Below are 23301 nucleotides of genomic sequence, written 5' to 3'. Positions count from 1 at the left end.
AAAGGAGGAAGAGAGGCTGCTGGCCAGTGCCCCTGGAGAAGCTTTGATGAAGTGCTGGGTGGGCCTTAAGCTGGGCTTTGAAAGATGGAGTAGGATTGAAACAAGCCTCCAGACTGCAGGGCTTTCGACAGTTGCATGCTATATCCCACAATCTACAGATATTATTTTTTTGTGATTATTTGAAAACAAGAGATGCAAATCTATACTGTCATATGCACATATTTGCTTGAGGCTTGTAATGTGGACAATGTATTATTTTGAGAGAGAAAAGTGCCAAGCAAATAAGGCTAGTGGTTATGTATTGCACAGTGCTAAAGGAGTGCAGGAGAGTGTTGGTTTGCAGTTTTCCTAAGACTGGGTAGTAGGAGGGGTGGGTGGGAAATGAAAAAATAGAGAACAATTAGGTAAAAATATTAGGCTCCTCTCTCAGTTAAATATTAACATTGTGAAGAGTTTGACTTGATTCATTAATAGTGTGCAACTTTTGAATGCCATTTACATCACTGATTCAGGTTCTGTTGGGTCATCAACCCACTTGAAAGTTTGATGAAAGCTAAGGACCCATTACCTCCCTACAACTACCTACCCCATCCCACCCCTTGTGAAATGATTGCATGCATTCATATCTCAGTATCTTTTCACCTACAATTTCATGGGTCCCTGATGAATAAGAGTTGATTTAAAAAGAGTGTGGTTACAGGAAGTAATATTCCACAATTCTGGCTTTATTTTTACCCCCTGTCTAATTCCTTTGGCTCTTGAATTAGGCCCGTTTGAAGTGGAAGGGGAAAGGGAACTGGGCTTGACACCTGCAACCCCATGCTGGGCACCGAGAACAGGGTCCTCACTGCTCCAAGGGGCTGCATCTCCACTTGGAGACTCAGAGTGGTGACTGGGAACCTCACAGGAACAAAGACCCTCAAGAGTTAAGCTGTGGTTCCAGGATACGGTTACTCAGAGTTTCTGTCACTTAGTGTACCAAGCCGTAGAACATGATACAGGACTGTATTTTAACTGAAGAGCAGGAGGTATAATTTTGTTCTTTCCATGGCTATCAGAACATCAGGCTCTGGGAAAGAACAGACCATTGTAAGAACCAATCAGAGAAATAAAGAAGTTAATCAAATCCTTCTCATCAGAATTTTCCCCACAGGTTTTAACATGGAATGGAAATGCATTTGGGGAGCTGCTTCTTAGTAACTAAATCACATAGATGATGATGATGATTCCAATGATATAAATAGTAATAATAATAATGCCACTACTGCTAACATGTTTAGATGTTCATTATGAACTGGTTATTATATTGGGTGCTTATGTGAATAATAGCACTCAATCCTTTTACTGTAGATAGTATTATCCTTGTTTTATAGACAAGAAACTAAGACCCAGAGAGTCAAGAAAATTGCCCAAGTTCCTCCCGTTAGAAAATGGTATGAGTTTAGGTCCATCTGACCCCAAACACCATGCCCCTAACTGCTACCCTCTACTGCCTTTTTAGAGTGAAAAGAGACAGGAGAGAAGCTCACATCACATTTTGGGAAATGGAGACCTCTCAAAGGTAGAATGGCTTGACCAGTAACACACAGCAACTTAACAGCAGATTTAGAACTTGCACTTGTATCTGTGGCTGCAATTAATATTCAGAAAATGTGTGCACTAATGTGGACCCTAGTAAATAATTCTAGGATTCAGAAATTATTTGTGGGTGATAACACCATTGTAGCAGCTGCAGCAAAATTATAAAGCAATGTTTCAAGCTAAGGTACAATTGTATGTATTAAGAATGATGGGGAGAGGGTCTAATTAAGGAAATTTCCACAGTGTGTTTATGATCTGATGTGTAGGCTTTATTTATCATACACTTATTCAGTTCACAAATATTATACATCATTTACTATATGGCAGGCACTGTGCCTGGTGATGGAGATACAGCAATAAGCAAGACAAACATTTTCTCTCCTTTCATGGACCTGGCATTCTAGTGGTGAAAGACATGAACGTACAATTAACTAACGACAAAAATATCAGATGCAGTGTGTTAAAGTTGGGTGACATGATAGAGAGTTCCTGGGGGCGACTTAGATTGGGCAACCCAGGGGAGTGACGTTTAAGCTGAGAACTGAACAATAGAAAGAGACAGCCACATAAAGATATGATGCATAATACTCCAGGTGTAAGTAATGGCTAGTGGAGTATAAAAGCTCTGAGGCAGGACAAGCTGTGAAATTGGCTTGCTTTAGGAAAAGAAAGGCAGTCTGTAGTTGGCAATAATGGGAGAAGGCAAGAATAATAGATGAAATCAGAGAGATGGTCCATGGTTGGATCTTATAGAGCATTTGTGAGCCAGAGGAAGAAGTTTGGATGTTACTCTCAGTACAGCGGGAAGCACTGGAAGTTTTAGACAGGAGGAGTGGCATGGTTTGATTTTCTTTTTTGAAAGATCATGCTAGGAGCTGGGAAGTCTGGAAAGCAAGAGTAGGAGCTGGGATATTGGTGCAGAAATGTGGCAATTGATCTGCAAGAGATGGTGGCATGGATTCAAGTGGTAGCAGTGTAGATGGGGAGATATAGATGGATCCAAGCTATATTTGGTGAAAAAAACTTGATGGATTAAATGAGGAAGAAAGAGAGGAAAAGATAAATCAAGTATAACTCCTACAAGTTTTTTCTTGGCCCAAAAGGAAGAGATTTAAGAGGGAATAGTCAATAGTTTTGTTTTGGTTGTGCTTGATTGGAGATGCTTGTTAGACATCCTTCAGCCTGTGGCAATATCAATTAGCATTGGATCTATGAATCTATAGCTTAATGGAGAAGTCAAGATTAGTGACAGATTTAAGTATCATTGATAAGAGGGGGTTGCACTTAAAGCCCTTGAATTGAGTGAGAACACCTAAGGAGAAAGCAGAGATCGAGAGAAGGAGGAGACTCAAGACAAGGCCTTGGCACTCCCCAACATTTGGCATCAAACAGAAGAGGAAGAACAAAGAACTGATGCTAAGAAGGAAAGCCAGGGAGGTAGGGAGGTAGGAAGGAAACCAGGCGAGTCTGGTGCTTCGGAACCTAAGAGAAGTTATACCAAAGGAAACATATCTGCATCCTACCAAGAAAAATGAAGAATGATGGTGATTGCCATGATAAGTGGTCATCACGATGAGCCCATAGCAGGACTTCTTGACCTCACTATATTGATCTTAGAGATTGAGGATTTGATAATCACTCCTCTCTCCTTTTCTCTTGGTTTTACTCTTTGTCTCTCATTCTTTGGGTAATTCTCACTTTTTGTTCATAATCTCTCAAAATATTTTACTGTAATTTTCTCATGAGGCTATCAATCTTTTATCTCATTTATGATTTGTATCCTGCTTAGAAATATTTGATGTGGAGTAAAACAGAGGATACCTAAAGCTGCAAGAGGTAAATTTGATATCGTCTAAAAACTGGTAGGCAATAACTTCTTGATAAAATTCAGAGGTGCACAGGTTAACCTGAAAAAAATGAGTCTTGGTAGAAATAACGGTGAGTGAGAAATTCACTGTCAGAGCAAATATTTATTAAAGTTTCTCGGAAGAAATGAGCTCAGACCTTTGAAAATAATTTTGGTAACATAAAAATGAAAATGGAAAAACTGGAAATGATTCAATTGTGCTGGATATAAATTTGATTAAGGAATTAAATTGGCTTAATGGCATTTATACTAGAAACTACTGCTTTGAGGAAGATTCTCCAGTATTGATTTAAGTCTGGTTAATGTTTGTAATCAAAACATTCGCAGCATCAAAATGGCAGGGTCAAACCCAGGGGTCAAAATGTCTGGTTCCTTGACAGGTAATATATATGCAATAGTGTATAATGAACACAAACTATCTTTATAGTGCAAGAATTAATTGCTGTTCCAGAAGTTAAAGGTCCACTGAAGGAATCCTTAATTTCAAAACCCTTGATTCGAAAAGCTGACTGCTTTAGGACTGCCACCTTCCCAGTTTCAATTAAGACTATAAATGTTAGAGAGGAAATAATTATTTCACCATTTTATTCAGGAAGAGTTGTCAATTCCTTGCCTGAGCAAGGACAATTTCTGAATTAGTACCATCTGAATTAGTGCCTTTTCAACCGGAAACATCTTCCTAAAATACTTGTTCTTATACTCTAATGCGTATGTTTTTTTGTTGTTGTTTTGTGTGTTTTTTTTAAACTGCATTTGGTTGCAATTGAGGTTAACATTACTTAAATTCAGCTCTACTTTTATCCCTAAATTCATTAACAGTCTCTGCTAGGTACTAGCTAAACGGCCTCAAACAAGTTAAACTCTCTAATCCTGTTTCCTCAGCCTTAAATAGGAACAATAACACATGTTCCATAGGATTGTTGAGAGGATTAAGTGAGAGGAAGACTTGAAATCCCCTGGCTTAAAATAGATGCTCAATAAATTGTAGCCTTTGCCATTATTAGTAGTATAGTGTACATTTTCTATGCACTCAACATAATTACTCTAGCTGTTTGGTTTGAATGTTTTTGTCCCCCAGTTAGGTTGTAGACTTCCCAGGGCAAGGGTTAGGCTCTGCTACTTTTATTAGTTTGTTTTACCCTGTTTTATCATTCAGGATCCTAGCAGAAAACAGCTGGTCCACACAGACGGGGAAATCGAAAGGTGTTTAATGAAGGCAATCTTTACAGAGGGGTAGGCAGGGTAAGGGAAACCCATAAAGCATGAAGAATCACCCTGAGGCTAGCAACAGCGGGGATCCTGTAGCACCTATGGTTAGAAGAGGCAAAGGAAAGAGCTACTAGGGAGAGTTTGTAGCAGTGAAAGAGGGGCCTCCCAACAAGAGCTGTGGTTTAGATGGAGAAGTGTTAAACTGCAACCTGGCAGGAAGGGAGCTGGGAGACAAGAAGTGCCCCCACCTCTCACTGGTCCCACCCTCTGATGGCCGGCTAGTGCCTCCCATTGGCTGAGCCCAACAGAAAGCCTGAAAGCAAGGAAGCTCTTTATACAATCTGCAGAAGTCAACTTTCCTGAACACAGAGCAGAAAGGGGAAGGGAAGAGAGTGTGTCTGGGGAAACAAACCAAGTAAGAGTAAGCAGCAGAGCCTCTCCTGGCCCCGTCAATTAACATACCTGCTTTATGTAAACCAGGTGCCGATAAATGTTTGCAGAAGGAAAGCCAGGGAAAATTCATTGAAGATGGTTCAATTGTAGAAGATTCACCTTTAAATGCAGGTTGACAGAGAGTCTACCTAACAGCATAGTAGTTTAGAGGTAAGGTTTGGAAACAGACAGACCCCAGTTTGAATCATGCCTTCATTCCTTCCTGTGATCAAGGGCAGTTGCTTAAGGACTCAGAGTAATGGAGATAAGGTTAAGAGCTACTTCATAGGCTGCTTTTGAGGAGTAAATGAGATGATGCGTATTGTGCATCTGCCACAGAAACAAATGCTTATGAAGTGTTACAAATGAATTCCCAGTACCAGTGGTTCTTGGCTGGGGGCAATTTTGCTCCCTCAGGTAACATTGTACAGTGGCTGGAGTCATTTTTGGTTGTAAAATTGGGGGTTTCTATGAGCATCTAGTAGACAGAGGGCAGACGTTCTGCTAAACATCTTTAGGCCCATAACAGCCCCCCACAACAAAGAATTTTCTGACCCAAGATGTCAGAAGTACCAAGGTTGAGAAACCCTGCTCTATACTGTTTTCCTCTCTGTATCTCCATCCTTGAGCCTTTGTATTCACTTTGTACTGATTCATAAGGCCCATGATTACTACTCCTTTGTTCACTCTCCATGAATTTGAGATTTTGTCCTCCCTCTTCCATAAAAGCATGAGGTGACATAATGTATATAACATTTCAACACTGTGTGGCTTTGTTCCTGCACTATTTAAAATAAATAAATAAGGAAAATATAGAAACTGCTGTGATATTTTGTAATCTGAGCCACAGCTACCCTATATTAAAGTACTTATGTCAAATAGATGTTATAGATTTTTAAGGCACCAACAATAACAGAGCTATTTCTAGGGGCATTTCAGATCACCAGGGAGCAATATGTTGGAACACCTCGTTATTTCTGCAGCTGTGATCTCTGCTGAGGCTCTTTCTTCTGGGAAACAAAAGCCACAAACTCATAAAATTAATAAAACTGAAATAGGTCAGTGGAATTAAACATTGATTTAAATAAGGACCTTCCTTAAACCTGGTTTGAATGCATGCGTGTGTTTTGGTTGGTCTCTCTCTTTCGTTCACTCTTCTCTATCCCCTAACTCAGCCCATTCTTTCTAGAGTGGTTGCCCCTGGCAACTATGGCCTTGACTCTTGCTCTGTTGAAAAGTAGAGATTATTAAAGGAGAATATCCCTGGCCCCCAAATGACTCTGGGTCTTCACTACTTGTCTCATTTCCTCCATCCTCAAAGGAAGAGTGGTCCTCCCAGCTTTCCAATTCTTTCATTCATTCACCAAGTATTTGCTGCAGTCCTTGGCTTAAGCAGTACAGGCATAATGAGCCCTGCTCTCATGGGACACTGACTCTGTTGGGGGAAGGGAGACTAATCAAGTAAGCAAACAAATGTATAAATGCTGATTATGACCAAGGATGTGGGGGAGGTAGGAGATTGTGACAGGAGGGTGTCTTTGGGGACGTGATGTTTCACAAGAGGATGGAAGGGAGGGAGCTTTCCAAATGAAAGGCAGGGGGAGGGCACCCTAGGAAGAAGGACCCACATGTGCAAAGGCCCCAAGGCAGGAAGGAGTTTGATATGTTCAGGGAGCAGATATTGGCTATTGGCAAGTGAAGCTGACCTCTGGCGGGAGAACGTGGGACAGGATCAGCTGGAGAAGAAAGCAAGGTCAGTAAGGGGCTTAAAGTGTATTCTGAAAGCAGTGGGAAAACATGGAATTTTCAGCAAGATAGTGACAGTATTTGCTAACATTTAGTGAGTGTTTTCTATGAGCTGAGAGTACTTTATAAATAGTAACTCATTTAACCCTCACATCTACCTTGTGAAGTAGGAACTATTATTTTACCCACTTTAATAGATGAGACAATGGAAGAACAGGAGGGTTAGGATACCCAAGTTCGCATAGCTATAAATCAGGATTTCTCAACCTCACCATGATTGCAATGTGGGGCTGGAAAATCCTTGGCTGTCGGGGGCTGTCCTGTGCACTGTAGGATGTTTAGCAGCACCCCTGGCCTCTCTACCCACTAGATCAGTAGCAGCTTCTCCTTAGTTATGGCAATCAAAAGTCTTCAGACATTGTCAGATATCTCTTGGGGGGGAAAAATGACCTCTGGTTGAGAACCATTGCTATACACATAGAAAAAAATATTAAATCACCTTGATGCCTGTCACCAGCGATGACCCTATGTTAGTGTCTTCCAGTCCTCTTTCTAAGCTTTCTCTGTGTTTGCTTCAAAACATGGTTCTTGCAAGGGTCAACCACCTCAGAACAATGGTTCCCTCCTTCCCCAGCTTGTGGGTACCCCATCCCCCCACCCATGAGCCAACCCACTGAATAAATTGCCCAGTGAGAGTAATGGTGTGGAGTTTCATGTTTCAGCTCTTCTAAGCATTAAAACAGATCTTGAAGGTGGTAAAATGGATGTAGATAAGAGGAGAGGGGTTATGGGGAAGGCCAGTGTTCTCTGTCTCACAGCCCTCTCCATCGGTAAGGGCTCTTCATCATCTCAGAAGCTCACTCAGCTTCGCCAGGTGACTTGGGTGAAGCTCCACTGCTGAGTCAGAGAACTAATGCATTTGGGCAATGCAGGGGTATTGCTGATAATGACAGGTTGGAGACACAGAAGTTTAGGGATTTCCTTTCTCTGGATCAGCACTGTGGACCAGAGGTAGTAGGAAAGAGAAGGATGGCTACAACTTGATTTGAGACTTTTGGGGAAAAAGTGATGTACCATATTGAACTAGCATCAGATTCTTGATTTGAAATGTGTGAAGGTGCCTAACATTGAGTGTCGCTTAATAAATATCCCATAAATATCTGTTTATTCATTAAGTGTTTTCAACATCTAGGATGTTAAGAGAATGTTTTGAGCCCTTTCTGTTTCAAAACCATCCCCTTCACCCTAAGTCTCTAACTCCACCCCCATCAAATGTATCAGGCAAAGATTCACAGACTCATTAAATGAAACTGCATTTCTATCGTGGCCAGGCACTGGGGCTAGCAAACAGTGACACATCTTCTCTGCCTTCATGGAGTTTATGGTGTAATAAAGGAGATAGAAATTGATCAAACAACCATATGAATAAATGAATGACAATTCTGACCACCTCTTTGAAGGGGAAGTTGTCAATACCTATTGCAGGGATTTGACCTAGTCTTGGGGTGGGGGAAGCAGTTCATAGAAGGCTCCTCAGTAAATGCAAAGCCTATTTGCAGAAGCGAGTTAGGTGAAGAAAATGGAGACAAGGAAAGCATCCAGGCAGAGAGCTTGGCATGGGCAAGGGCCCAGCAGATGAGCTGGCCTTGTAAATGTAGCATTTTCAAACAATATCTCAAGCCCAGGAGGGTGTGTTTACGACTGTATATGTACAGGTTTTCATGCGTTCGTGTGCTTTAATTTGGCATCACCAGTCCCTGTCCATACACTATATTGTCAAAATTTGGCTTGACTTTATGGGTCCTTTGGTTTATTCAGGTTTAATTTCCACTGATGTATATTATTTGCATACACAGAAGAAACTTTTGCTGTTTAGATCAGCTTTGGAAGGCAAATTAGGCAATATGAACCTTTGTCTTTGTTAAAGCATTACTGGCTAGAAAACACAAAATATTGTGTTAACACAAGCAAAGTGAGATGGAAGAACTGTGTCTACAGGATTGTGTCCAACAAAATAAACAACTATAAAGAGAGAAAAATCAAGATCCAGGAAAATCTAGACAGACTAGATGATCAAAAATGGAAATCATATGGCATTGAGGAAAGAACATGATTTTTTAAAACAGTTTTATTCACACACCAAACAGTCCATCCAAACTATAAAGGCAGTGGCTCTTGGTATAATCACAGAGTTGTGCATTCATCATCACAATCAATTTGAGAACATTCTCATTGCTCCAAAAAGAAAAACTCCATATCCTTTATACCCTTGTATTATTGACATTTATCGTTGGTACATTACCTTTATAAAAATCGGTGAAAGAATATTACAATGTTACTGTTAACTATAATCCATAGTTTGTATTAGTTGTATTTTTCCCATATACCACCCTATTAATAACACTTTATAATGGTAATGTTCTAGTTTATGTAAGAACATAATTAAATTTGTACAGTTAACCATAGTCATCATCCACTAGCTTTCCTTCTAGTGACATACAAGACCCTAAACTTTCAACTAAAATCACACACATAATTCAACACTGTTAATTACACTCAAAGTAATGTGCTACCATCATTTCTATCCATTTCCAAACATCTACAATCAACCTTATTAAAAATTCCGTAAAGATTAAGCATCAGCTCCACATTCTCTGTCCTTATTCTGTCTTCTGCTAATCTGTACTCTAGATTTTAACTCCAAGAGTTTATGCATTATAATTAGTTCATATTAGTGATACCATACAGTATTTGTCCTTTTGTGCCTGGCTTATTCACTCAACATAATATCCTCAAAGTTCATCCATGATGTTGCATACATCAGGACTTCATTCCTTCTTGCAGCTAAATAATATTCCACAGTATCTATATAACCACACTTTGCTTATCCATTCATGAGTTGATGGACACTTCAGTTGTTTCCATCTTTTGGCAACTGTGAATAATGCTGCTATGAACATCAGTGTGCAAATTTCTGTTCATGTCTCTGCTTTCAATTCTTCAGTATATACCTAAGTAGCAGGACTGGTAGATTGTATGGCAGTTCTTTACTTAGCTTCCTGAGTAACCACCAAACTCTTCCACAGAGGCTGCACCGTTCTACATTCCCATTGGCAGTGAATAAGTGTTCCTATTTCCCCACATTCTCTCCAGCACCTGTGGTTTTCTGTTGTTTTTTTTTTTTTAATAGTGGACATTCTAGTAGGCATGAAATGATATCTCTTTGCATTTCCCTAATAGATAGTGATGTTCATGTGCTTTTTAGCCATTCGTGTTTCCTCTTTGGAAAGGTGTTTGAGTTTTTGCCCATTTTTAAATTGGGTTGTTTGTCTTTTTATTGTTAAGTTGTTGTATTTCTTTATATATGCTGGATATTAAGCCCTTATCGGATATGTGGTTTCCAAATATTGTCTCCCATGGAGTAGGCTGCCTTTTTACTTTAATTGACAAAGTCCTTTGAAGCACAAGAGTATTTTATTTTGAGGAGTTCCCAATAATCTACTTTTTCTTTCATTTCTTGTCCTTTGGTATAAAGTCTAAGAAATCCATTGCCTATATGAGATCTTAAAGATACTTCCCTACATTTTCTTCTGTGAATTTTATGGTTTTAGCTCTTATGTTTAGGTCTTTGATCCATTTTGAGTTAATTTTTATATATGGTGTGAGATAGGGGTCCTCTTTCACTATTTTGGATATGGATATCCAGTTCTCTGAGCACCATTTGTTGAAGAGGCTGCTCTGTCCCAGTTGAGTGGACTTGGACACCTTGTCAAAAGTCAGTTGACCATAGATGTGATGGTCTATTTCTGAACTCTCAGTTCTATTCCATTGAGCAATATATCTTTCTTTTTGTGAGTTACGTCGTGTTTTGACCATTGTTACTTTGTAATATGCTTTATAGTCAGGAAGCATGAGTCCTTCAACTTTGTTCTTCTTTTTAAAGATGCTTTTGGCTCTTCAGGGCCTCTTGCCCTTCCAAATAAATGTGGTAATTCACTTTTACAATTCTGCAAAGTAGTCTTTGGAATTTTGATTGGGAATTGCATTGACTCTGTAAATCAATTTGGGTAGAATTGACATCTTAACTATATTTAGACTTCTAATCCATGAACACATAATGTTCTTCCATTTATTTAGGTCTTTTTTTTATTTCCTTTAGCAATGTGTTGTGGTTTTCTGTGTATAGGTCCTTTACATCCTTGGTTAAATTTATTCCTAGATATTTGATTCTTTTAGTTCCTATTATAAATGGAATTTTTTTCTTGATTTCCTCCTAGGACTACTCGTTACTAGTGTATAGAAACACTAGTGGATTTTTGTGTGTTGATCTTGTATCCTGCCACTTTGCTGAACTTGTTTATTAGCTCTAGTAGCTTAAAAATGTGGAACACTTCATGAATTTGCATGTCATCTTTCTGCAGGGGCCATGATAATCTTCTGTCATTCTAATTTGAGTATATGTGCTGCTGAAGCAAGCATAGAACATAAATTTTGAGGTCAGGACTACCAGCATTCAAATCACACTTTACCTCTTGCATGATTCTGAACAAATTGTTTCACTTCTCTGAGCCTGTGTTCTCATCTGTAAAATGGGGTAATGATACCTATTTCACAGGTTCCCTGTGAGGAATAGGGATGAGGTACAAAAAACACTCAGCATATGGTTGGTGCTAAATGAGTGGAAGTTGCCATTATTATGATCAATGTTATAAAGTCAGAACTGATGAATTTTAAGCATTTAACTATGGACTTCATTTAGAGCTTCCTAGTGGCCACAGCAAAACAGGAAAATTATATGACTGATATTGTTCATAAAGTAAAATTGCAGAAATTCTTCAGGTCAAAAAAAGATTATCAGGGAAATTAGGCATGAAAAAATGTTTTGCTCAGCTCTTCACTGAGGCCTCACTGAACAATATAGGAGACTACATCTTTAATATCATCCATGTAATAAGTAAATAAATTCTATGCAGTTATTTCTTTAATCTTTCAGAGCAAGCAAAAATCCTAAATCCAAACAGCAGCTGTGGGGTAAGAATTATTTCTAATCATTCATATTTGCCAGAAAATTCTTGCATCAATGGCATTTACTATATAGGTGATATATACTGTATAGATGTTATATATATTATTTATATATATATATATATATATATAATTTGTAGACATATTTAGTGTTCACAAAGCACTCCAAGAAGATTTTTTCGGTGTATGTTATAATGCCCATTTTACAGATGAGGAAACTGGGGCCTCAACCCTGTTAAGCCACATCACTGGTAAGTGATGGAGCCAGGACTTGCACCAGCTGCCACCTTAACAAATGTACCTAGCCTTATGTGTTGCCCTGAAGGGAAAAAAAGGCTTTGTATCCTTATATAAAAATAGAAAGAAAGAAAATTAAGTTGTAACTCTAGGTTTAAAAGTGCTTTATTCCTAAGACATCAAGGAAGAATGTTTTGTAATGAATTTTTTGGAAGAGATATTTTAATCTTTTTTTGTCCTTGTTTCTTCCAAACCATTTAACTGAAATGACATAGATAAAAAGGATATTAAGGAACACTTTCAACAAGATTATGGCAGTGCAATATATATACACCAAATTGCACGGGCGGCTCTAGTTTTGAACTCTGTGCCTTGAAAAAGGCAGAAATAAATGAACCTGTACAAGTTCAATTAACACAAAGCTGCAATTTTTAAACTTAAATATAATTCTATATTTACATATTCAGTTTAACTCATATCGAGTAAACATACCCCAAATTAACTGGCTTTTAAAATATCCTTCTAGTTAATCTAATTTTCATTTTTCTGCATGATTATGAATGAGAGTGTAATAACTTAGTTCATGTATTAAAGTCAAATGATTTGTGCTTTTAATGAGAGTAGTAACTTTGAATCATGCAAGGAGTTTCACTTAAGATAAAGACCTTAATATTTACTTTCAGAATTTTCTTTACCCAAAAGAGTGATGGTGATGGTGAAGATGGTGATGGTGAGAGTGATGATTCTCAACAATGGTGAAGGGTCTGGGATTTTACACTACCTGTAAGCTAACAAGTTAGCCTGCCAGACATTCAAGATCCTGGCAGATGACCCAAGACTCCTGGGTCAGAGACAACGTCTTTCCTACTCAAACACAGCATGTAGCGTGTACTTCCCGTTCATGCTGATTCCCCATGTCCCCTAAGTCCCGTGGGTGTAACGTGGAGAAGGCCAGTGGACATCACACATGCGTGGGTCTGCTTCTCAGCAGAGGAACCTGAGCTTAGGAAATCCCAGTCTTATATGGGGCTGCTAAAAGAGCTATCCAATCTTTGTCCCTAAGAAAGACATTATCTTAGTTATCCTTGCCACGAAACAAATCTGCCCTCTGCCCTGGACTCGATCTCTGTCTTCTAAGATTATTTGACGGGCATCTTCTTGACCAAGAAAGGGGGATGTGAGGGGGGGATGGGGCGGGCTTCAGTGGCAGAGAGATTCTGGGGGGGAACCAGGGGGTTGCTCTGGTGGGCACTCCTGCGGGCACTCCTGCACAGTTTGGATGGCCGTTTTTGGGTTCTGGTGGGTTGGAGTGGCTGGTGGTGAATGCCTGGGGCTGTCGGGCTGTGACCCGGAGCCCTTGAATCTTGAGGATGATTGTGTGAGGGTGTGGCTTGTGAGGGGTGACAGTGTGGTTGGGGGGGGGGCATGTGGACCGCTCTCCCCTTTGTCCAGTGTGGAGGAGTGGGGGCAAAAAGAAAAAGGGGGGCACCCAGTGTTCTTTTTTGCTTTGATTGTTCTTTTTCACTTTGATATTTATTCTTGTTTTTGTGTGTGTGGTAATGAAGGTGTTTGGGAATTGAGTTTGGTGATTAGCGCACGGCTGTGTGGTGGTGCTGTGAACAGTTGAATGTGCGCTTGGTGTGGCTACGTGGTATGTGAATGTATCTCAATGGAATTGAATTTTAAAAAAAAATGATTATTTGACATAGAAATATCCTTGAAAAGACAGTTCAGAACAAAAGCTGTCAAAAATAAACTATGGAGAAACACCATGGAGAATTCCTTCCCAATGATGAGGAGGATGATGGCAGCTAACATTTATTGAGCTCTCATTTCCCAGACATTGGGCTAAGCCTTTTAGATACATAATCTTATTCAATCCTCATTACAACCTCAGAAGTAGACAGTATTTTCTGTATTTGCACATAAATATAGTTGAGTCTTAGAGAGGTTAAGTAACTTTCTTAGGCTCATACTACAGAAATTGGCAAAGACAGCACTCAAATAGTGTCTGTTTGACTCTAGAATCTGTGCCCTTATCCTTAATTATCCTTCCAGCTTGCAAAATATATTCAGAACTGAATATTTCTCATAGGTGTAACAAGTTATTTAAAAATAGAAATAATTAGATTGGTTCTGTGAATACATATATTCTTTTTTCTTGCCAAGACATCAAGGAAGAGTATTTTATAAGTGAGCTTGTTGGGAGAGCAGGTGACAGCACCTAGATATGTATCTAGAAAGTGTCTTCTCTAGAGTTGGAGCCCTTCATTACCAGGCTACATGGCCTGCTGGAAAGATGAGCCCTCAGTTACATTAACTCTGCCCATCTAGCCCCTGTAATTCTTTAACCTTCTATGTCACAGTGTCTCCAAGCCTGCAGGCAGAGCCCTGTCAACAGTGCTATACTGTGTAATGTTGCTCTTCTGAAGAACATGGACAACATAGAAATATACGACCCAGGTGAGCAATACAGGAGAGGACCATGGCTATGGGATGCTTGAAAATGATATTCAGCTGAAGCTTGGGTAAGCAGTTCTATAGGGTAACAAGAGGAGTGGCGGGTGAAGTTAATGCCAAAATATTTTCTGAAGTCTAGAGAGACTCATGGCAGTGGGTGCTCTATCAGCTTCTGATTTCTTTAAGAGCCAGTGCAGGTCATTCATTCATTCATCCAACAAACTCTTAATGAATGTCTACAACATGTGAGATTCTTGGCCTCATTTGGTAGGGTAGGAATACTGACAAGTAAGCTTGTTAAGGATAAAAAGTGATAGGTCCTCTAAGAGAGCTATGCAGAAGGTGTGATTGGAGGGGGCAGGAAAAGGTACCTAACACATTTTTGGGACAATGAGGCAAGATTCACAGGGTTAACACTTAGGCTGAGCTTTAAAAGATGAGTAGCATTTATCTCCCTGTTTATGTCCTTCATTGCACTTATACCAATCTAAAATGTGTAATTTATTTAATGTTTACTTGTATATTGTTTGTCTCACCCCCATCATCTCTAAGCTCCATGAGGGGAGGAACCAGGTCTTCCTCGCCAACCTTTGTATACAGTTCCAAGCAGATGGCCTGAAGCACAGTAGATGCTTGGTATTTGTTGACTGAATAAATGTTAAATATTATTTTGCTTTTATTCTTCATGATGGTCTTTAAAAATACATATGGGTAGTACCGTTCGATCCAGCGATTGCACTTCTCGGTATATACCCAGAAGATCGGAAAGCAGTGACACGAACAGATATCTGCACACCAATGTTCATAGCAGCATTATTCACAATTGCCAAGAGATGGAAACAACCCAAATGTCCTTCAACAGATGAGTGGATAAATAAAATGTGGTATATACACACGATGGAATACTACGCGGCAGTAAGAAGGAACGATGTCGTGAAACATATGACAACATGGATGAACCTTGAAGACATAATGCTGAGCGAAATAAGCCAGGCACAAAAAGAGAAATATTATATGCTACCACTAATGTGAACTTTGAAAAATGTAAAACAAATGGTTTATAATGTAGAATGTAGGGGAACTAGCAATAGAGAGCAATTAAGGAAGGGGGAACAATAATCCAAGAAGAACAGATAAGCTATTTAACGTTCTGGAGATGTCCAGGAATGACTATGGTCTGTTAATTTCTGATGGATATAGTAGGAACAAGTTCACAGAAATGTTGCTATATTATGTAACTTTCTTGGGGTAAAGTAGGAACATGTTGGAAGTTAAGCAGTTATCTTAGGTTAGTTGTCTTTTTCTTACTCCCTTGTTATGGTCTCTTTGAAATGTTCTTTTATTGTATGTTTCTTTTCTTTTTAACTTTTTTTTCATACAGTTGATTTAAAAAAGAAGGGAAAGTTAAAAAAAAAAAAAGAAAAACAAGGAAAAAATAAAGATGTAGTGCCCCCTTGAGGAGCCTGTGGAGAATGCAGGGGTATTCGCCTACCCCACCTCGATGGTTACTAACATGACCACAGACATAGGGGACTGGTGGTTTGATGGGTTGAGCCCTCTACCATAAGTTTTACCCTTGGGAAGACGGTTGCTGCAAAGGAGAGGCTAGGCATCCCTATGGTTGTGCCTAAGAGCCTCCTCCCGAATGCCTCTTTGTTGCTCAGATGTGGCCCTCTCTCTCTAGCTAAGCCAACTTGAAAGGTGAAATCACTGCCCTCCCCCCTACGTGGGATCAGACACCCAGGGGAGTGAATCTCTCTGGCAACGTGGAATATGACTCCCGGGGAGGAATGTAGACCTGGCATCGTGGGATGGAGAACATCTTCTTGACCAAAAGGGGGATGTGAAAGGAAATGAAATAAGCTTCAGTGGCAGAGAGAATCCAAAAGGAGCCGAGAGGTCACTCTGGTGGGCACTCTTATGCACACTTTAGACAACCCTTTTTAGGTTCCAAAGAATTGGGGTAGCTGGTGGTGGATACCTGAAACTATCAAACTACAACCCAGAACCCATGAATCTCGAAGACAGCTGTATAAAAATGTAGCTTATGAGGGGTGACAATGGGATTGGGAAAGCCATAAGGACCACACTCCACTTTGTCTAGTTTATGGATGGATAAGTAGAAAAATAGGGGAAGGAAACAAACAGACAAAGGTACCCAGTGTTCTTTTTTACTTCAATTGTTCTTTTTCACTCTAATTATTATTCTTGTTATTTTTGTGTGTGTGCTAATGAAGATGTCAGGGATTGATGTAGGTGATGAATGTACAACTATGTAATGGTACTGTAAACAATTGAAAGTACGATTTGTTTTGTATGACTGTGTGGTATGTGAATATATCTCAATAAAATGAAGATTAAAAAAAAAAATATATGTACCTGCATATTTTAATAAAAAAAAATACATATGGGTATGTACCAAAAGATTAGTTTATTATAGGTAACTTTCAGGAAAACTTTTTAATTTGCTTTCATGACAATATCCATATCCCATGTCATACAGGAGGCAATGTGGAGTGAGAGGTGATTGATTCATTCATTTTTCATTAAATATTTTCTGAGCAACTACTAACTGCATAGTGCTGGATGTTAAGTTGTCACAGAGAAGCCAGCAACTTGATTCCTGCCTATAAATTGATCAAGCGAGCTTTGGGGCACAACTAATGGAGAACAAAACAAAGAGGCATAACTGGCATACGCACATGTGTACACACACACACAGACACAATAAAAAGGATGGAGTTAATTATTCCTTGGATCATCCCTGCAGAAAAACCTACACAGTACCCCAAACTTTGATTTTCTGGTGGGAAATCTTTTGGATTGGATAACTCAGATTAACTCTGTACATTGATTAATTTTTCCAGATAGTCTTTTACCCATCTCACTTCTCTTAGAACAAAGGAAAAATGATGGAAGAAGTGAAATATCCTAGGATTCATTTAATTATTAGATTTTTACTAAATATTAAATTAATGGGAACCAGTGTTTTCATAGCAGTGGTTGGTTTGTCAGAAAAATTTGTCACACATTCTTTTTTTTTAATTCAGTTTTATTGAGATCTAATAACATACCATACAGTCATCCATAGTTTTCAATCAACTGTTCACTGTATCGTCATATAGTTGTGTTTCACCCCAATCAATTTTTGAACATTTTCCTTACTCCAAAAAGAATAAAAATCAGAATAAAAATAAAAGTAAAAAAAAGACACCCAAAGCATTCCATCCCCCCCCATCCCAGCCTGTTTTTCATTTAGTTTTTGTCCCCATTTTTCTACTCATCTGTCCATACACTGGATAAAGGGAATCACACATTCTTTTTCATTCCAACGTCTCCTACATTTATTGAAATTTTGTTTTTCTCTTCAGCACTAAAGCACACAAGTTTATTAAGCAGTCTAGCTTCTCCTCAAATTTACTGATCCTGACTGGTTATAAAATATTTATGCAGGTCATTTAAGTTGAATCAGAAATGGTTTCCCATCAGAGTGAAATCATCTTAGTTTAAGCAAATGATGCCAGTATAAATAAGAGTTACAATTATGCCCATGCCTTGATTCTGTCTCCTATAGGACTTCTCCAGCAAAAATTTTAATGTCTTTTTAACACAACATTTGCCTGCTTATGTAACTCCTTCGTGGACTTCATCACTCTTTCTCTTAACTCAACCAAGTGCAAATCGCTGCCCTCCAGGGAGAGAAAGCTTTGAGGTTGCTTCCTAAAAATCTAAAGAACATAGCATCTTCACTGGAGATTTTACTCTCCTGTTTAACACTTCAATAGCTCCCCATGCTTATAGGATCAAGTTCAAGCTTTTTAGCACTTTCAAGATTATACATAATCTGGTTATGCCGTCCCTTCCTCATACTGAACCATCTGATAATATTTGACTACTGAGATCTTCCCCACCCAACATGATTTCCACACCCTGTTGATGTTCCTACCACCAGCATTGCCTGTCCTGAATTCTTTACTTGACTGTCTCCTACTCATCCTTCAGAAACTAGCTCCTCTTTCATGTCGTGTAAGAAGCATTCCCTCACTAGCCAGGTTTGGCTGAGACACCCTCTGCATTCCATAATGCCAGTGTAGATAAAACATTGTGTTGAAATTACATATCCACACTCCTTCACCTAACAGCCTAAATCTCAACAGGGAACAAGAATGTGTTCTACTCATCTTTTTGTCCCAAAGTCTAGCACTATTGGGCACTCAGTAAATATTTGTTGAATGAGTAACTGAATGAGTGAGAACTCATGAGAAATAACCTGAAATGGGAAGTCAGTGAAGCAGGAAAGCCCTTAAAAATAAGTCTAGAGAGGGAAGAAGCTGAGTCCAAGGAATATGGTGAATGCCAGGATGACAAATTCACCTATTTGTTACGGCAATGTTTATTGAACATACGTGTGCTAATATAGGGGTTGCAGTGACAAACAAGATAAACAAGGGCCCTGCCTCATGGAGCTTACTTTAGGGCATACATCAACAAGGCTTTTACCAAAAGAAAAGTTTATGAGGCAATAAAAATGATGAGGATCATGATAGGGTAGTCGGGGGAGATATTTAGATCAGAGGTCAGAGGGGGCCTCTTTGAAAAGGTAATTTGATGACACCTGAAGGGTGAGAGGAAGTTGGTCTTGCAAAGAGCTGCTGGGAAAGCATTCTAGGATGTGCAAAGGCCCTGAGGCAGGACACAGTGGGAGGTTTTGAGGCATAGTAGGCCTATTATTATATAGAAGTCAAATTGGAGAGGTGGAGGGCCCAAATTCAGAGAGAAGATGGTCAGTAAAAACAAAGGTGGCTTGTCAGTGGCAGAGACCAGAACTCAGAGGACTGCAGAGAAAGGACCCCCGAGAGCCCATGAATGTAAGAGCCTGGGGAGGTAAGGATTGGAAGGAGAGCTTCTGACAGGCTCTTTACTGGAATCCACTTTTCACAAGCTGATGCACAAGAGGAGAAGGGAGAAATGAGGCTTTGGAAAATTCTTTCCCTAAACTCCTGAGACCAGAACATTCATTAGGAAGAGCTTTTGCATCCATTACATTGGCCCTGTGTTGTATACATGACCAGCGCATTTTCTCACCCACAAAAATGTATCAGCAGGTCTCTTCCTTCCCTAAGGACAGGTGACAAAATGAGGGACATCAGCAATGGCTTCTGCTCTATTTTCATTACTTTCCTGCATAAAGGCAATAACAGTAATAGCAAAAATCATTGGGGACTTACTAAATACCAGCCAATGTGCCAAGTGTCTCACAGGACGAAGTGAGCTCTGGAGTGGGCTCTGGAGTTGGCTGCTTGGGTTCAAATACCACTACCACTACCACCACCACCACCACCACCACACACACACACACACCCTCCCCAGTTACCAGCTCTGTGGCTTTAGATAAGTTACTTAAGTATGTGTGACTTGATTTCTTTAGCTATAAAATGGGGGGAGGGGAAGAGGATAACAAATAACAGTAAGGTAATTAGAAATATAGGATAGCACCTCACCCATGCTAAGTACTGGCTATGTAAATACAGGCTTCTATTACTGACATTTAATTGTCACAGTTTTGTCAGGTGGGAATGATTGTTATCCCTGTTCAAGATAGGAGGAAAGGAAATTTAAAGACGACTTAACTTGCTCAAATTTTCATAGCTAGTCTGTGACAGAGCTGGGATTTGAACTCAGACTGCATCGCTCTATCATAGTTTTAAATTAAATTAGGTCTATCACCTGGGTTGGAGACTAGCCCCATCTCTCCAAACCCTAATTTTGGCTGATATTGATTGTATGGTGTATCGGTTTATATATATTATGCCCCCCAGAAAAAGCCATGTTCTTTGATGCAGTCTTGTGGGGGCAGACATATTAGTGTTGATTAAGTTGGAACGTTTCGATTAGGTTGTTTCTATGGAGATGTGCCCCACCCAACTGTAGGTGATAACTCTGGATAATTTCCATGGAGGTGTGGCCCCGCCCATTCAGCATGGGCTTGATTAATTTACTAGAGCCCTATATAAGAGCTCAGACAGAAGGAGTGAGCCTGCTACAGCCAAGAGGGACACTTTGAAGAACACACAGGAGCTGAGAGAGGAGCTGCAGCTTACAGAGACATTTGGGAGATGGCCTTTGAAAGCAGATTTTTGCTCCAGAGAAGCTAAGAGAGGACAACTCCCCAAGAGCAACTAAGAGTGACGTTTTTGAGGAGCTGAAACCTAGGGAGGAACATCTTAGGAGAAAGCCATTTTGAAACCAGAACTCTGGAGCAGACGCCAGCCACATGCCTTCCCAGCTAACAGAGGTTTTCCGGACGCCATTGGCCATCCTCCAGTGAAGGTACCTGATTGTTAATGTGTTACCTTGGACACTATATGGCTTTAAGACTGTAACTTCACAACCAAATAAACCCTCTTTATAAAAGCCAATCCATTTCTGGTGTTTTGCATTCGGCAGCATTAGCAAACCAGAACACATAGTTTTTTTGTTGTTGATCATCTGTGGGGTTTAAGAGAAGATGGGTGTAAGTAGTTGGAAATCAAAGGGTGTTGTGTTGGTTCCAGACTGCTAGTCTCTAGGATAGCCCAGAAAGTTCCACATACAACAAATGAGATGGTAAGCATGCTTTTGCTATTCAAGGGCTTTTTCATGGTGTTATCCACATTATCTACAACTCATAATGATGATCCTGAAGAAGAAAACCATCAAGCACACATACATATACACGTACCATACTCAGGATGATTTCAGGTTTGTCATTTTTTAAAACTTTTTTTCTGGAAATTGGAAATCCATGACCTAGCTATTGAAATTGTTTAAAAACCAGCTTCACTCCCCTCAGAAAATAATCCCATCTCTACTCAACGCAAGCTAACCAAGTTTTCTGCAGCTAGGTCAGGATGCGTCAGGGGAAAGGACCCTGGTTATTTGGTGCATAGATTTCCAGCAGTGGTTTGTGTCAAAAGGCCCATGTTGTGGGTTAGCAGTGAGGAAGGGAAAATGAGAAAGGAGGCTTAATGGAGTGATTTGCTGGATACATTAGTTGAAATGCTGAATTTGATTCTCCAGTCTTTTCTACAATTCCTAATTCAGTTCATGGATAAATTTGGTCTGCAGCATCAATTAAACTGATTCAGTGTAATTCAGGTCTCTGTTGGATTCTTTCCAAGAAGAGTCGGCTATAGAGGATACCAAAAGCATCCTGCTTCATACAGATCACTCAGTTCCACCTCAGATAGTGTCATGGACCCCCAAAGAGACCATAGAAACCAAATAGATAGCTATGCCACATCCCTATGCCATATTGAACTTTTTGTATGTTTCACAATCATCACCAATGCTTGCTGTCACTTAGTATTGATGAGGTCTTGCAACATTTGGTCTGAAAGCTGAGCAAAATAGGGGCAGAATTAATTTGTGAAGGAAAGTACTGCCAAACCTTCTTAGGCTGATGACCTTTAGGCGGTTTTATTTGTTTATTTTTAAGTTACTTAGCTACTGAGTTTTTTTTTTTTAAGGTACGTGTATGCTTTTATTTTATTAACCGCTCTTTCTTTTTAGCTTATACTTAACTGAGCTGCCAAGTACGAGATACTCTATTGAGTACTGTAAATGTATGAACTCGTTTAATATTTTCATAGTCATGTGAGGTTGATACAACCATTATGCCCATTTTACAGATGAAGTTAAAACATTTGCTAGAAGGTGGCAAAGTTGAGCTTCCAAACTAGTCTGGTTCCCGAATCCATGCTTTAAACCTCTATGCTATAGTGTCTCCCAAAAGTAGGTTCTCAACAAATTTTTGCTAAATGAATGAACTATCCTTTTTTTAATTAGGAAAACTCACCAAGACCCTGTAACAGACAGCAATGATCTTTAAAGATTAAACAAATTTTTTAGTAACTGAATTTATTACCTTATGATGTTTTATTTAATGAAAAATCTATCCATGCATTGAGGCTCTGTCTCTTCCTCCATGCTAAATTTCCTAAGAGTGTATTCTCTGAGAATGAACCCACATGAGATTCAGCATCTTTTTAGCATGACAATTTAGGCTCTGCTCTGCGCTAAGGTTCCAAATAAACAGCTAGTTTGATTGTTGGGTCTCCTGCAGTTTCATTGTAAGAGCCTTGATAATTAAAACAATGGCAATAACGATCATTTATGGGGCACTTGCTCTGTGCCAGATGTGCTAAGCACTTAATGTGTATTATCTCACTTAATGATTGCAAATTGTCTCTTCATAAAGGATGGGGAAACAGTCTCAGAGGAGAAAACTAACTTGCCCAAGATGATACATCTAGAAAGGATGTTTCCAGTAGGAGTGGACCCCGGGTTCCTGCTCTTGTCCAATATGCCGTGCTACTGCCTAACGCCCACATACCTTTTCTATTTTCCATCCTGTGCCTGGTCTAGTGCGTGGTGCCCCAGGCAGACACTGGTACCTGCCGAGTAATTGAAAGGTCATTTAGTTGCTTGATTGACTAAGGCCATGAAATGGAAAGTTGAGCAGTTGTCTCTAGAGTGGTGCTCTAGTTTGCACATGAATCATCTGGGGACCTTATTAAAATTCAGATTCTGGTTCGGCAGATTTGAACTAGGGTCTGCGATTCTGAATTTCTAACAAGCTCCCAGGGAATGCCAATGCAACTGACCCATGGACTGCACTTCCAGTAGCAGGGCTTTAAACTGACTTGTCGAGTAGTAGCCACTAGCCACATGTAGCTATTTACATTTAAACTTACTAAAATTAA

At 39.6% G+C, this 23301-nt stretch overlaps 1 protein-coding gene and 1 pseudogene across 14 annotated transcripts in view; one reads left to right on the top strand and one right to left on the bottom strand.

Annotated features, from left to right (window-relative positions):
* Nucleotides 1-23301, top strand: part of CADPS (calcium dependent secretion activator) — a 495698-nt gene that overhangs the window by 62952 nt on the left and 409445 nt on the right. The gene's annotated exons all lie outside the window — the stretch shown is intronic.
* Nucleotides 11212-11310, bottom strand: LOC119510490 (annotated as a pseudogene).

This window comes from Choloepus didactylus, chromosome 1, assembly GCF_015220235.1.
Source record: "Choloepus didactylus isolate mChoDid1 chromosome 1, mChoDid1.pri, whole genome shotgun sequence".
NCBI classification, from domain to species: Eukaryota; Metazoa; Chordata; class Mammalia; order Pilosa; family Megalonychidae; genus Choloepus; species Choloepus didactylus.
Note: the sequence above shows the minus strand (reverse complement) of the source record. Positions and strands in the feature narration are given on the sequence as shown.